Consider the following 13,590-nt stretch of genomic DNA (forward strand, 5'->3'; position numbering starts at 1 on the left):
TAATTAGTAAATATGTTTCATTGTGTAAATGAGGGCTTCTCAAGTGCTGAGAGGTAGTCTGTTCACTTAATCCTCTACGTAATCTATATAATCTGTTTAACTCTATTTATACCACCTAAGAAGAAAGAGTAAGGAAGGTGTTAGCCTCAGTGCTGAATGGTCCCTACTTCAGAATTTAACAGTTCACATTATGAGGTTTACTATCCTGATAGGTTTATCAAGTGACACATGAGATGTTTAGAGTGTTGAGAATTCTAACTTCAACTTTTCTGCATTATTAGTATTATTGTTGCTTGAGAAACTACATATCATGCTCTTCATCTTTTTCAAAGCTAGGCCTGTTTGATGGTCAGTGATTCTTAGGAATTAAGCTACAAAGTTAATGTAGTTTTAATAATATACTAGAGTCTTTCTATTCATAGATTTACAATGCTGTTCTATATTTATTACCTTAAAACATACCCTTTTACAGAATGTTCTCATGAGTAATATATGCTAAATTGCTATTTCTTCTGACTTTGTCTTTAGCCAGTTTTTATTTCTACAAAGTGGTCACCAAAGTGGAATGGCTGGAAGCCAGGTTGTGAGCAATACAATCTTATACAAAAAAAAAAAAAAAAAAGGGAAGAAAATTAGATATGCTATTTGTATATACAGTTTTATTTAGTCCTTTCAATTTTTAAAAATTTTTCTCTTTTGTGTATAGGTTTAACGTACATATTTGTATAATACTACATGTTTATCATTTATAAGTATGTAAGTTGAAGTCCATTGAGGATACCTGCTTAAATATTTAATGTGAAGAGGTTTAAGGATGATTGATATAAAGGTTTTCAGATATTGCATTCAAATTTCCACGTTTTTTCACTTAAATGTATTTTTTAAATGTTATTTCCTTCCTTAAAAGACAATAAAAATGTTTGCTCGTCAGACAATTAGACTTGCCCCTTTTTTGCCTTTTCTTTGCTGGCCTAATACACTACCTATTTTAGCAAAAGTTGGATTTTTCCTTTGCAAATAATAAAATAAAAAATAATAATCAAGTATCATGAACTCTTGATGGCCTGAGTAGTTTTTTTTAAGGTCTTTTTTTTTCAACATGATGTTGACTGATCTTTTTACTATGACCTGAAGTTCGTTTTTCAAGTTGTAAACCAGATTTTAATTTCTACTCTGAGTGCCTTGTGACCTAATGGAAGTTGAAAGGCTACCATGATTTGTTCCTTATTGGCCTTTTATTGAGTCAGCTAGTCCCCAAGACTTTCCACCCACTCTCACACAATGAATATACATTGTTAATCTAGCTGTAGACAATATTTGGTGCATATTATGGTTATTGTTGTTCCTGTTGATGTCATTTTTATTGCTATAGACTTTTGACTTATAATAATAATCACAAAATGAACAGAAGCCAGAGCTGTGTAACTAGAGACTTTTTCTTTTTAACAGCTATTGTTAGCTCTGGGGTGTAACGTGTAAGGTTCAAACCTTTTCCCCAAATAACATAATATAACTTGCTGGAGGCACGATGAGGCTCAAGAAAAGTTTTCCTTTATTTGTGATTTGTAATATAATAGCATTGTGTTTGTTTAAGGTGGGTAGGAAGTAGATGTGTTTATGAGTCCACTCTGAGTGTCAGGACTTCCTCTTTTTACTACTGTATAAGACAAAGCCTGACACATTGTAGGCATTTGGTAAAGAAGAAATGAATGAACAAAAATAAAAAATAATTTTATTTAACAGAATTTCATAATAAAAACTAAAGCTCTTTTGAATCATTTAATACTATAGGAATCATTTAATACTATAGGCTTTGGTTATCGTTGAATGGTAAGAGTGCTGAATTCGGTACTGGGAATGGAAAATGTATCTACAGGGTAATATGTAAGACAAAGTAATTGCATATAGTGATATATTTTCTGGCTATCATTTACTAAAACAATTTATATAAAGGAGGTTATTTTAAAAACAAACTATAGCACGTTGATATAAGCTAGATAAAATAATACAATGCTGTATCTTAAATTCAGATTTCTAGTTGCTCAACTATAAATTAAGTACATATTGAATAGTGCCAAAATGATACCATTGACCCAGTACCACAAAGGCACATGAATTATTTTTCTGTAAGCAGTGATAGGTAATGATGATCTGTATATGTTGTTTTGAACTTCTTCCCTTTGGGGCCAATGGCATACCTTTTGTAGATGCCTTAGTAGAATTTGGTTTACTCTGTGCTATACGAAAGCACAGAACATAGCTAACTTGGGCAGCCCAGGTAGCTCAGTGGTTTAGCGCTGCCTTTAGCCCAGAGCCTGATCCTGGAGACCCGGGATCGAGTCCCACGTCGAGCTCCCTGCATGGAGCCTGCTTCTCCCTCTGCCTGTGTCTCTGCCTCTCTCTCTCTGTCTCTCAGGAATAAATAAAATCTTAAAAAAAAAAAAGATTATAGCTAACTTTTATCTCCAAAGACAGAAATGATCCTCTGGGCTCATTGGCACCACCTCCTAATCAATTGAGCTAATCTTGTATAGGTTGTATAAACCTGAACCAATAATAAATGGACAATGAAAGAATCATGAGATCTATGTTTATGACTTGTGTAACTTATTCTTCTTTTAAATACTGATATGATCATAATATTGCTTATCTTGATAGAGGTAATTGAAGGTCAAGGCTGTTACTAGAAGTTTTAAGGAGTTAGGTCATCACAGTTTACTCACACCTTTATTTATTTATTTTAAAGATGTTATTTATTTGACAGGGCCATGCATAAGCAGTGGGGAGGGCCAGAAAAGGAAGAAGAAGCAGACTGCCTCCTGAGCAGGGAGCCCAATTCAAGTCTCTACCTCAGGACCCTGAGATCATGACCTGAGATCAAGGCAAATACTTAACTGACTGAGCCACCCTGGTGCCCCTCACACCTTTATTCTTATTTTTGACTTTAGTCATTGTAAGTGAAGTTCCTTAGGCTTATTTAGATTCTTTAACTTGGACTTTTATTATTCTTCACTGCTCTCAGGACCCTGACCGTAAAGCCTGATGAGTTTCTGGGTTTATCTCTTGAGAAATTATATTACGAAGAAAAACCAAACTAAACATGATTGCTCTTAGAAGCTAGGTATTTCTGGTGCTTTCATTATTATCTTTATTTTTCTTTTTTGAAACTCTGTGTGGTTTTATTATTACTATTACCATAAAATTTTGCAACTCTAGGTCCCAAAGTGGGAGCCATCTCAAGCTTGATGTAAATAAAATGGAGTCTGTCAAAGAGGTACATCCTTTACCACAAAGTAGTTATGTATTATCTTTAAAAATCACAGCATCTTACATTTGGGGATTTGTAATAGATTTTGGCAAGATTAACCACTTTTTTCTAGTACAAACCTTATGTGAAAAAAATATATATACAGGGTGGAGGGCAGATACGCAGTCTCTTCACTTTTCTCAGTGAACCTATACCATATATGAGCATTTAAAAATTGGTGTTACAATGAAAGCTTTAGAAAACGTTTTTCTGAATATAAAATCCAGTGATTAACTTGATATCTTCAGTCATATGTACCAGTTTTTTTTTTTGGTTGCATGCTAAAGAGCTCAGATATTGTTTTCAAGTCTGCATACCAAGGTAATATTCACTAACTTTTGAAGTTAAAGGTGAATTTTATAAAAAACTGAATTTCATTCCCTTCTAAAGCTTTCTCATTTTCTAAAATAGTTTTTTTATCAAGTAAAACAAACATTAAAATTTAAAAATTCCTTTTATATTGAAGTAAGACATGTTTAGAATATAAATGGTATTGAACCATATACATTAAAATATGGTGTTGATATTTTTAGTAAACAAAAATATAGATAAGCTAAATGGGTAGTTATTTTGATAGGGTCAAAGATTAATTATGTTTATTTGAAAACTGCTTATAATATTACTTTAGATGTATGAAGCAACAAACAAACAAAAATAAAATTAGATTCTTTGTGCGGATCTATTCTTAGAGGAAATGTGTATTTTTCCAGGATTTTTAAATGTTTATAACTTGGATGTCTCCCAGTATTCACCCTTTTTCCATCCCTGGAGCATCAATCACTTTCCACATGGCACCTGGACCTGAAATGGTGCTTCAAATTAATACATGTTAAAAATAAAAATTTTAAATTTAAAAAAGTCACCCAAATGCTTCTTACTTTGTAATAAGAGATACAAAAAGAGAAAGATCCTTATATGTCTGTATGATTTTTCTCTCTAATCTGACTCAGCCCTGCCAGGACTACATTAAAACCTTCACATTCATTGTAACTGGCGAGTTGCTCACTTTGGTGATGTAGCTATGTGGTTTTTCACCCTTTCTCTGATAACAATTGTGATTTAATTTTCCAAAGATGTTACTATTTAATAGTAAGCCTAAATGATTTCTAAAAATAAATGATATATTTTTACTTCCCAATTTTAATGAAACATTTGGGAAAGCAGAATTATTCAAACCCACTATCCACGTTCCATTTTTTGAAGATTATATTTTTTTCACATGAACTTGCTTCTTTTTATTTATTGGTTTAAGGAATAAGCCTATGCAATAAGATTTTATCTTCTCTCTTATGTAGAATTCATCTGCTTAATTTTCATATTCCTACTAGAAACAAAAGATGAGAATCACACTAAAATTGGCTCACATTTCTTATCATTGAATCTCAGGTCTTCTTCTGCGTTGATCCTCAGGAAAATAATCAAAGCTGCGGTACTACAGATTAACTGCTTAATAAAAACATTGTTTCATAAAGCTATTTTTGATCATATGAACGTTTAGTATATTGAATGGTTTCTCTTTGAAGTTAGTAAAGCCTAGCAGTGCCTTTATAGATAATGATAAAACTGATGTTAAAAATAATAAAATGCCTTGAGAATGTGACAAGTGTTAATACTAAATAGAATAATTGATATTTATTGAGTGCTTGCCATTTGGCAAATTCTTTTACATATATTATTGTACTTATTTTTTATAATACTGTTTCAAAGTTAATGTTAGAGTCTGTGACTTTACATACGAGGAAACTAATAACCAGAAAGGTTATATAATTTTTTCCAAGTCATATAGCCAGGAAGTAAGAGGCAGGACCAAGATTCAAATCTTGAATTGTTATGATACATGGTCCATGCTGTGCTCTTTCCATTGTATTATGCTCTCTGTGGATTTGATTTGGAATCATCTAGTTCAAACCCTTTATGTTTACATATGAAGAAACTGAGGCACAGACTGCTATCATGACTTATCCAGAAGCTGGGGCTCTGAGAGCATTTTCTATTTAGCTGCTACTGGATAACTGGAAGCAAACTGCAGGGACTGAGTGAACGAATGGATGGACAGAGTATGTTGTTGGGAGGCGTACAATCAATAGAGCACTAAACCAGGAGCCAGGAAATGAGGCTCTCAGCCTGTTCTTTTATGACCCATGTGACCTTAAGCATGTTGTGTTACTTCTTTGTGGATCTGATTCTCCATTTCTATCATGGGAGTCACAGTGAGCTTCCTGCCTTAGAGAGCTGTTACAAACTCAAGTGAGGCAACATATTTGAAAATTACTTTGCAAATTGTGGAACATTTTATAATCTAAACCATTTAAGATGCCCAGTAGTGTGCATTTAAGAGTACATAGTTTCAAACACACATAAAATGAAATACACTTTACTGTGTAAGCCGTTTAGGAAAATGATATGTGATATACCAATTAGTCTTCACTGGGCCAAAAAAACTGTGGCTGGCTGCTGCCCAAGTCAAGTCCAATTTGGTTACCAGATGACAGAAGGTGATGAAGGAGCATCCCCAAAAGTTAAGAATACCTAGCCCCTGTTAGACAACTTCCATTTTTGGCTGAATCATGAGGCTGAAATTCTAGTTTGAAGGGAGTAACCTGGGTTCTCCTATACCAGTTTTGGTGCATTTGTGCAAACGAAGAATGAAAAGTTTTCTTATCAGTGCCTCTAATTGTTCTTAATGTGGATCTTCAAAGAGCAGTTAATTTAGCTAATTTATTTGTTTTTTTTCTGTCAGATAGAATCTTTACAATTCTGGAAACAGGAGACAATGGAGCAACAAATGTAGAAGAGGTAAAGTTAAGTGATTTGACCAAGAATGGAACATGAGACAATTAAAGACTAACAACCAGTGAAGACTAGACAATTAAGGGCCAAAGCAGCATTTATTCACTTTCAGTTTAATGAATAATGCATTGTTTCTTTAAAAGAACATGCAGGTCTAGGAAGATGATGTTTTATGAAATTCCCAGAACACTAAACTTAAGCTTTGAAGATAACATCCTGCCTTAGAATAACTCTTATTTCAAAGGTTTACCATGCTTTAATCTCATTTTTCCTTTTAGGGTAATCCTTGGGAAGCAGGCCAGGCAGGTGGCACCATTATAACACCAAGATGTTGGGATTCCGAGAGGCTGTGTGTTCTGTGCAATAGTGTAGAGGCAGCGGGTGTCAGAGCGTGGTAATTTTAACTCCTAACAACTACTCCATGCCACTTCTCTAAGTAAAGGAGAATTAAAAACTGACCTTTCTGTCTTCAACATGGAGATCATATTGATAAATCTAGTGACTACTTTGTGGGTTGCAAGCTGAAGATAAAATACTTTTTAAAGTGAAAACCAAATTAAAATAGTTTACCAGTTAGTTTTTATCTCAGATTCAAGCCTCAAACCCCTCTGCCCCCCTTTGAAGCAAAAGGACATTTTTAAAGAGGGAAAACAGGGGGGCACCTGGCTGGCTAGGTCGGTGGGGGGAGCGTATGACCCTTGGTCTCGCGGTTGTGAGTTTGAGACCCTGTTGGGTGTAAAGATCACTTAAAAATAAAATCTTTAAAAAGAGAAAAAATAAAAGGGGAAAATAGGAAGTAAAAAGTGTAATTCTTCCCAGCTCAGACTGCAAATAGTCTGTCTTCTAACCTAGAGTATCTTCATGTCCCCTCTTGTCTAGCAGGATTGTAGAGAGTGTTGTTTTTGAAGTTCCATCAATCTATTAAACATTAGACAGAAGGTTTTAGGAAACAGGCCATGTGTATTGTGACGTACGGTCCTGGAAAGAAAAATGATCAATCTGTGTATTTGCCTTTTAACTAGTTGTAGACAAGTTGGCCACGTCCTTGGCACATTAATGAATCCTGTCATAACTCATCTCCACTGCTCTCTTATTCTATGAATTCAGATCTGTGTTTGGCAATAAAAATAAAGTCACTGATTTAAGTCTCTACTTCCACGCTAGGGCTCATGGTCCCTAATAATCAAGAGGCGGACGACCATAAGGAAAAGAATGAGTTCTCTGATGTGATTTGTATCATACAACTTGAACTAGATCTTAAAAAGGAATTTTCTGTGTAGCCACAGAGATTTATTCTGGTCAGTGTTTTCTTCCAGCTAGTATGTGATCCTCTACCTCTAGTGAACTAGTTTTCCTTCTTCTAAAAAAAGAGTCATAGACATGGGAAGGAAATACAGGGAGCTTTTCCAGTTTGTGAGGAAACGGTTGGAAATATGGCTCACAAGGTGCAACTGCATCCCCCCCCCCCCCCGCTGCCCCCACAGTCTCTCTCCATTGAAGGACCTTTCTTGAAAATAGGTCTACTTTTCTTAGCATCTGGTCTCTTTTATCTGGCACTTTGGTTCCTGGCTCTTTTTTTTTTTTTTTTTTTATCTAGGGCAGCCTATTTATAAATCAAGTATAACCACTTAGAATCTCCCAATTAGTAGCCCCAATCTCATATTTATTATTAATCTTTAGAATATGTACAAATTGTCCCTAATCACATGTGTTAAGAATTTAAAGGCCTTTTTCATTCATGTCAAAAGAAAAAGGATAAACAGAGCATTTAAAGAATAAGCTCCATATACTATCATTTTGAAGGGGCGTGTATGTCTACACTCTGAAATATATGTGTTCCTTCAAAAAAGATATTTTCCAGCATTACAAAAGTATTCTGTATTGCTTTTTAATTTGGATTCTGATGTTTTATTCTATCACTGTGAATCAGTAGCAAGAGGATCCCATCAATAATCAATTTGACTGACATTCAGTTTTATATTCCTGTACTGTGAGTTGCAAAATATTTTGTGTTCTTACATGACCACATTTCTGTTGTCATATTTTGGTCTTAAGGGTTGTTCCCTCTCAGACAATTTTTATTAGTTGATTGTTTCAAGAGCTGTTTTATTAGAATGCTACTATGTGTCATATGTAGTGCCCTAGTTATGGTAGGTAAAAATTCTTCCCCTCTATTTTTTTTTTAAGATTTTATTTATTTATTCATGAGAGACACACAGAGAGAGGCAGAGACACAGGCAGAGGGAGACACAGGCTCCATGCGGGGAACCTGATGTGTGGGACTTGATCCCGGGACTCCAGGATCAGGCCCTGGGCCAAAGGCAGGCGCTAAACCTCTGAGCCACCCGGGGGGTGGGGGTGGTGGGAGGGGTGCCCAGTTCTTACCCTCTATTAGGGAGCAACAATATATTGTGTTTCATTGATTCCAAAATGTACACATGTTCCCATTTAAATGTATCTGAAACTAGGATGCATCTTGTAATTGATGTTTGACAGTCACTACTGGCCAGGGGGCAACAGTGAAATGGATGCCATTGCCTGCTGATGCATGGATAGCAAAAGCACCAGAATCAAAACTTGCTGACTTGGTGTCAGTGGCTACAAAGAAATTGCATATGATGGTGGAATGGTCTAATTCCTAGAAACAAAAGGTTTTGAGCGGAGGCTGGAAGGGGTGGGGTATCATGTGGTTTAGCAGTGTTCCCAAAGGGAGGCTTTAGTTTGTGTTTCTCCTGACATATTGGGTAAGAATTCTCTGACCTGATGAAGGATGGCAAAAAGAATCTTTTTCTTCTCTAATTCTAAAGCAGTGAAAAAATAAAAATATATTAATATTTCCTTTTCTTAAGATTTTATTTATTTATGCAGAGAGACAGAGAGAGAGGTAGAGACGCAGGCAGAGGGAGAAGCAGGCTCTATGCAGGGAGCCTGACGTGAGACTCGATCCCGGGACTCTGGGATCACAACCTGAGCTGAAGGCAGATGCTCAACCGCTGAGCCATCAGGCATCTCTAAATTAATGTTTCAATACGTTATCTTATTGTTCTGGCTAAACATGCAAACCCAGAGTCCCTAGTTCCTCACACTTCAGAATTTTTCCATGATGGAGATATTCCCCAAAGGGAAATTTAACTTTTTACACACATACACTGAGTATTTCCACTGAGAGCACACCAGTATTTTCACTAAGTATATATTTTCACTGAGACCATACCAGAGCATTCAGATAAAAATAATTTAGTAAAAAATACACAAACAAAACCTTGTTGTTAGAAGAAAGTTGACCAAAAGATTCAATTTGTTTTGGCTGGTAGATTATTCTAAAACTTTGCAAATTGAATTGTTATCAAATGTCAGAGGGTAACTCTATTTTCTTGCACCAATCTGCAGTCTATGCCATGAGTCTCTACAATTTTTGTGGATGCTCAAAAGTAATCTAAACTGAAAGCATATTTTCATATATACTGGCTTAAGACCATATATAGACTCGATTTCTAAGTGAAGCCCAAAGTTATTTTATTTCCCTAAAGTCTTTATGTTTTTATGATGGGAAGCTTAACATGTTACCTTTTTTTCCCCCCTTCAAATTCTCTTTTTTAAAATGTGTTTGGAGGACTGAAGCAGCAAGCAAGCTTTCTCCCCAGAGAAAACAAACTTTGCTACTCACTGCTGATGGCTTATTTATTTCAGCCTTGGTGTGTAATCTCATTGGCACTTAAATAATGATCCTGTCTTTAAATGTATGGCTTTCAAGTCTTTATTTTATGCATTAAACTCACAGTTTTGTTTTATCCTTGACATTGCCATTGATTTGGTAAGGAGAACTTTTTTTTTTTTTAATAAAACAAACAAAATCCTACTTTTAGTAAATTCTGCAAGCTGTCTCCACTGCCCACTGTGACATTATCGAGTGATAAAACCCAGAACCTTCTAGAAAGCAGAATTTACCTTATAAAACTAAAAAACAAAACAACACAACAAAGGCTTTCCGCAATCACTTCATTGAACATAGTATAACACCCAGACTCATTCTGTAAAAGTCTTCTTTTAAAGCTGGTATTTATTATGTGATTAGGCAAGCCACTTCTTTTTCTTGCATTTTTGAGACAGCTACAGGATGTGTTGAAAAATGTGGATTTTGAAATTAGTAAAAGTGGGGTTCAAGCTCTGGTTACGTTATTTACCATTACTTACCTTAAAATACTTATTCTTTGGCTTATATACCATAACATGGGGTTAATGGTGAAAGTTAAATAACAGTGGACAGCCCATAGCAGATACTGAGTAAATGTTTTCATTTACCTTCTCCTTTCAGTTTTTTATAATTAAATAAAATGTTTGAGCATTATAATTCCCATGAAAAATTAATTTTCTTCCCATTAATTGAAATAATTTAAGTAATGGAAACTGGTGGAATATGGTAATTTAATAGAAAATTATGTTAAGAGTGGCAAAATAAACACAAGCACATTTCAATTAAAGGATAAAGAATTTGGAATGATTATGCAAATTGTAGCTTAATATCAGCGCCCAATCATCTAGTAGCTAGCAGCTCCTTAATCAATTTCTCTTCAAATCCTATTTAAATGCCTCTGAAAACACAGAAAAAAGTGACATCAGCACCAAAAATGAAGACTTACAGCTAAGCTAGGAAAATAATTTTGAAGAGATTTTCATCAACCTAAAGCCAATGATGCTGCACTGGGGGTAAGCCAGGGATTTGCAAGAGCTTTTTATTATGGAGCTTGAAAAATGGAAGGAAAGCATTTTTTCCTTCTTGTGCTCTCTGCCTCCTGGATGAGTCATGGGATATATTGGGATATAATTAGAAACAGTATAATTGGCCCAAAATCTGAAACCAATGAAGGGACCAAGTAATGATGGAGCATTACTCGGCTGTCGATGTCATATTGCCATATTGCTAGTGAGATAGTTGCATTTGATTATTAGGAGCCCAGTTACTGCAATTTTCCTTGGGATTGAATCCTGTCTCCGTTACTCACCAAACCAGGTATCCTTAGTACGCAGTTCCTCATCTCTGAAATAGAGATTAAAGGCAAATGATGTCATGAGTTTTTTTTTTTAAGCACTAAGTGATATATGTAAAAAGTGCTTCTCTCAGCATCTGACACAGATTAAGGCCTCTATAAATTGTAAAAGTAGTTGTTATCTTTGAAAATACAAGAGATATTCATGATATAAAATTAAATAGATTACATTGATGTGTCGGGGTGTGTGTGTGTGTGTGTGTGTGTGTGTGTGTGTGTAAAATAACCTCACACATGCATGCGCATATGCACACATCAGAATCTTAACAGTGTTTATTTTAGGCAGTAGAATTATGAGTCATTCTTCTTTGTAATTCTGCATATTTCTAAAATTGTCGATAAGAAATGTATATTACTTTTAGCATCAAAAAGCCCAAATTAATGTATAAAAGTTTCAAAATATAGTTGATTTTATACAAGGCCTACCTGACTCATAGTAGTCCCTGAACAAATATTTGTACGATGAGTGGATAAATGAATGAATGAGAGCTAGTTAATTCTGTGTCCTCAAGTAACCCTGATAATCCTCCTAAAGCATGACTTTCATCCAGAAAATCTGCTCACAGACGTTCAAAGACTCCCTTGAAACCAAGAAAATGAGTCCAGACTCTTCCAAGAATAGCATGCGAGGTTCTACACGACCCGACTGAAAAATCACCTTTCCTTTTTCCTTCCAACTGTTTCACCTCATTTCCACGTGCTACATCTCAGCTACACAGTTCACCTCTTCCAATCACAAGGTACCTCTGTCATCCTGATTTCATTCCTCCTATCACCCAGACGCCCCTACCAACATTCTTCCATTTTGAGGCCCAGGTCAAGGAGTTATGCCCAAATCCAGAGCAGAATTCATATTATTCCTTGTCAGGTTTCCACAGAAATGTATTTGTACATTTCAAACACCATCTGTTCAAGTTTAGTTACATTATCCCCCCCCCTTTGACCCAAAAGTAGAAAACATGTTTCCTCTTAACCTATTGGGACAGAAGTTGAAAGGGTACTTCACTTGGTACATAAAATCTCCTGTTGAAAACCATTTTATTTTGTGAAAACATGTACATGGTGACAATTACAAAGGTACAAATGAATATGGAGTGAGTATATAAGTAAAATTCTGACACCCCCAAACCCTTGTTCCTTAGTACCGAAGATTTTACCCATTTTTCCAGAGATATTCTATGCCTCTAAAAGAATGTACATATTTCTTTATTTTCAACATATAGGTAACATTCTGCTTGCACTTTGATTTTTAGACTTAACAGTATATTTGGGAGAGTGTTCTATATAAGTATGCTTCCTTTTTTATGGCTGCATAGCATTTAATTGTATAAATATACCAAAAAACCGTTAACCAATTCTTTTGATAGTTATTTAGACTATATTCACTCCTTTGCAATTATGATGTGACAATAAATAACCCAGCATATATGCCATTTCACACATATGAAATATATCTGTAGGATAGATTCCTAAATGTGAAATATTCATATGCACTTTGAATTTGCATGAACTGCAGAATCAGCTTCCTTAGTTTCAAAACAACCCTGTTTCCATTTTATTAGGATCCTTTAAGTTAGGGATTAATTTAAGGATATTTTATATATATATGTATATGTGTGTATATATATATATATGATATTACATTGTTCTAAGTAAAAATTATATGTGTTCTCCATTTGTTTAAGTCTATATATTCTTTTTCTTATAAATCTTGCATATTCCTACATATATCATTTTTTGTTACAATTTTAAGTGTGGTTTTACTTCCACTGTATTTTCTAACTGATTGGTATTTGTATAGATTAAAGTTACTGATTTTAATGTATTTTAGTTCCAATGACTTAGTTCTTATTTCTATTTTTACTTTTTTTAAGAAACAACTATATCATCTACAGGCTTTATTTCACTTTTTTTAAAAAAAGATTTTATTTATTTATTCATGAGAGACACAGAGAGAGGGGGAGCAGAGAGACACAGGAAGAGGGAGAAGCAGGCTCCATGCAGGGAGCCCGACGTGGGACTCGATCCCAGGTCTCCAGGATCATGCCCTGGGCCGAAGGTGGCACTAAACCACTGAGCCACCAGGGCTGCCCTCACTTTTTTTTTTTTTTTAACCTAATTTTCTGGCTAGTACTTCTAGAATGTGGTCAAGTAATAATAGTATAACAACTTTGAAAATAAAATAAAATAAAAAATAAAAAACCTGTTTTCTTCCTGGCATTAATGGAAATGCTTCTAATATTTCTCACCAATGATCATCTTAATGCTGGTACATGAGTAATATATATTCATATTTTATTATTTTTTGTACTATCATATCTTTCCAAAGCTTTATTGAAATATATTTAATGTACTATAAGTTATAGTTGAACAGCATGGGACAGCATGGGTCCACTTATATGCAGATTTTTTGCAGTACTATAAGACTGTAAGTTTCTTTTCTCT

At 34.8% G+C, this 13,590-nt stretch overlaps 1 long non-coding RNA gene across 3 annotated transcripts in view; it reads left to right on the top strand.

The window, feature by feature from the left end:
- Positions 1-13,590, top strand: part of LOC140625284 (uncharacterized) — a 400,415-nt gene that overhangs the window by 326,166 nt on the left and 60,659 nt on the right. The window lies entirely within an intron of this gene.

The sequence above is a fragment of the Canis lupus genome, chromosome 36 (genome assembly GCF_048164855.1).
Source record: "Canis lupus baileyi chromosome 36, mCanLup2.hap1, whole genome shotgun sequence".
Taxonomy (NCBI): Eukaryota; Metazoa; Chordata; class Mammalia; order Carnivora; family Canidae; genus Canis; species Canis lupus.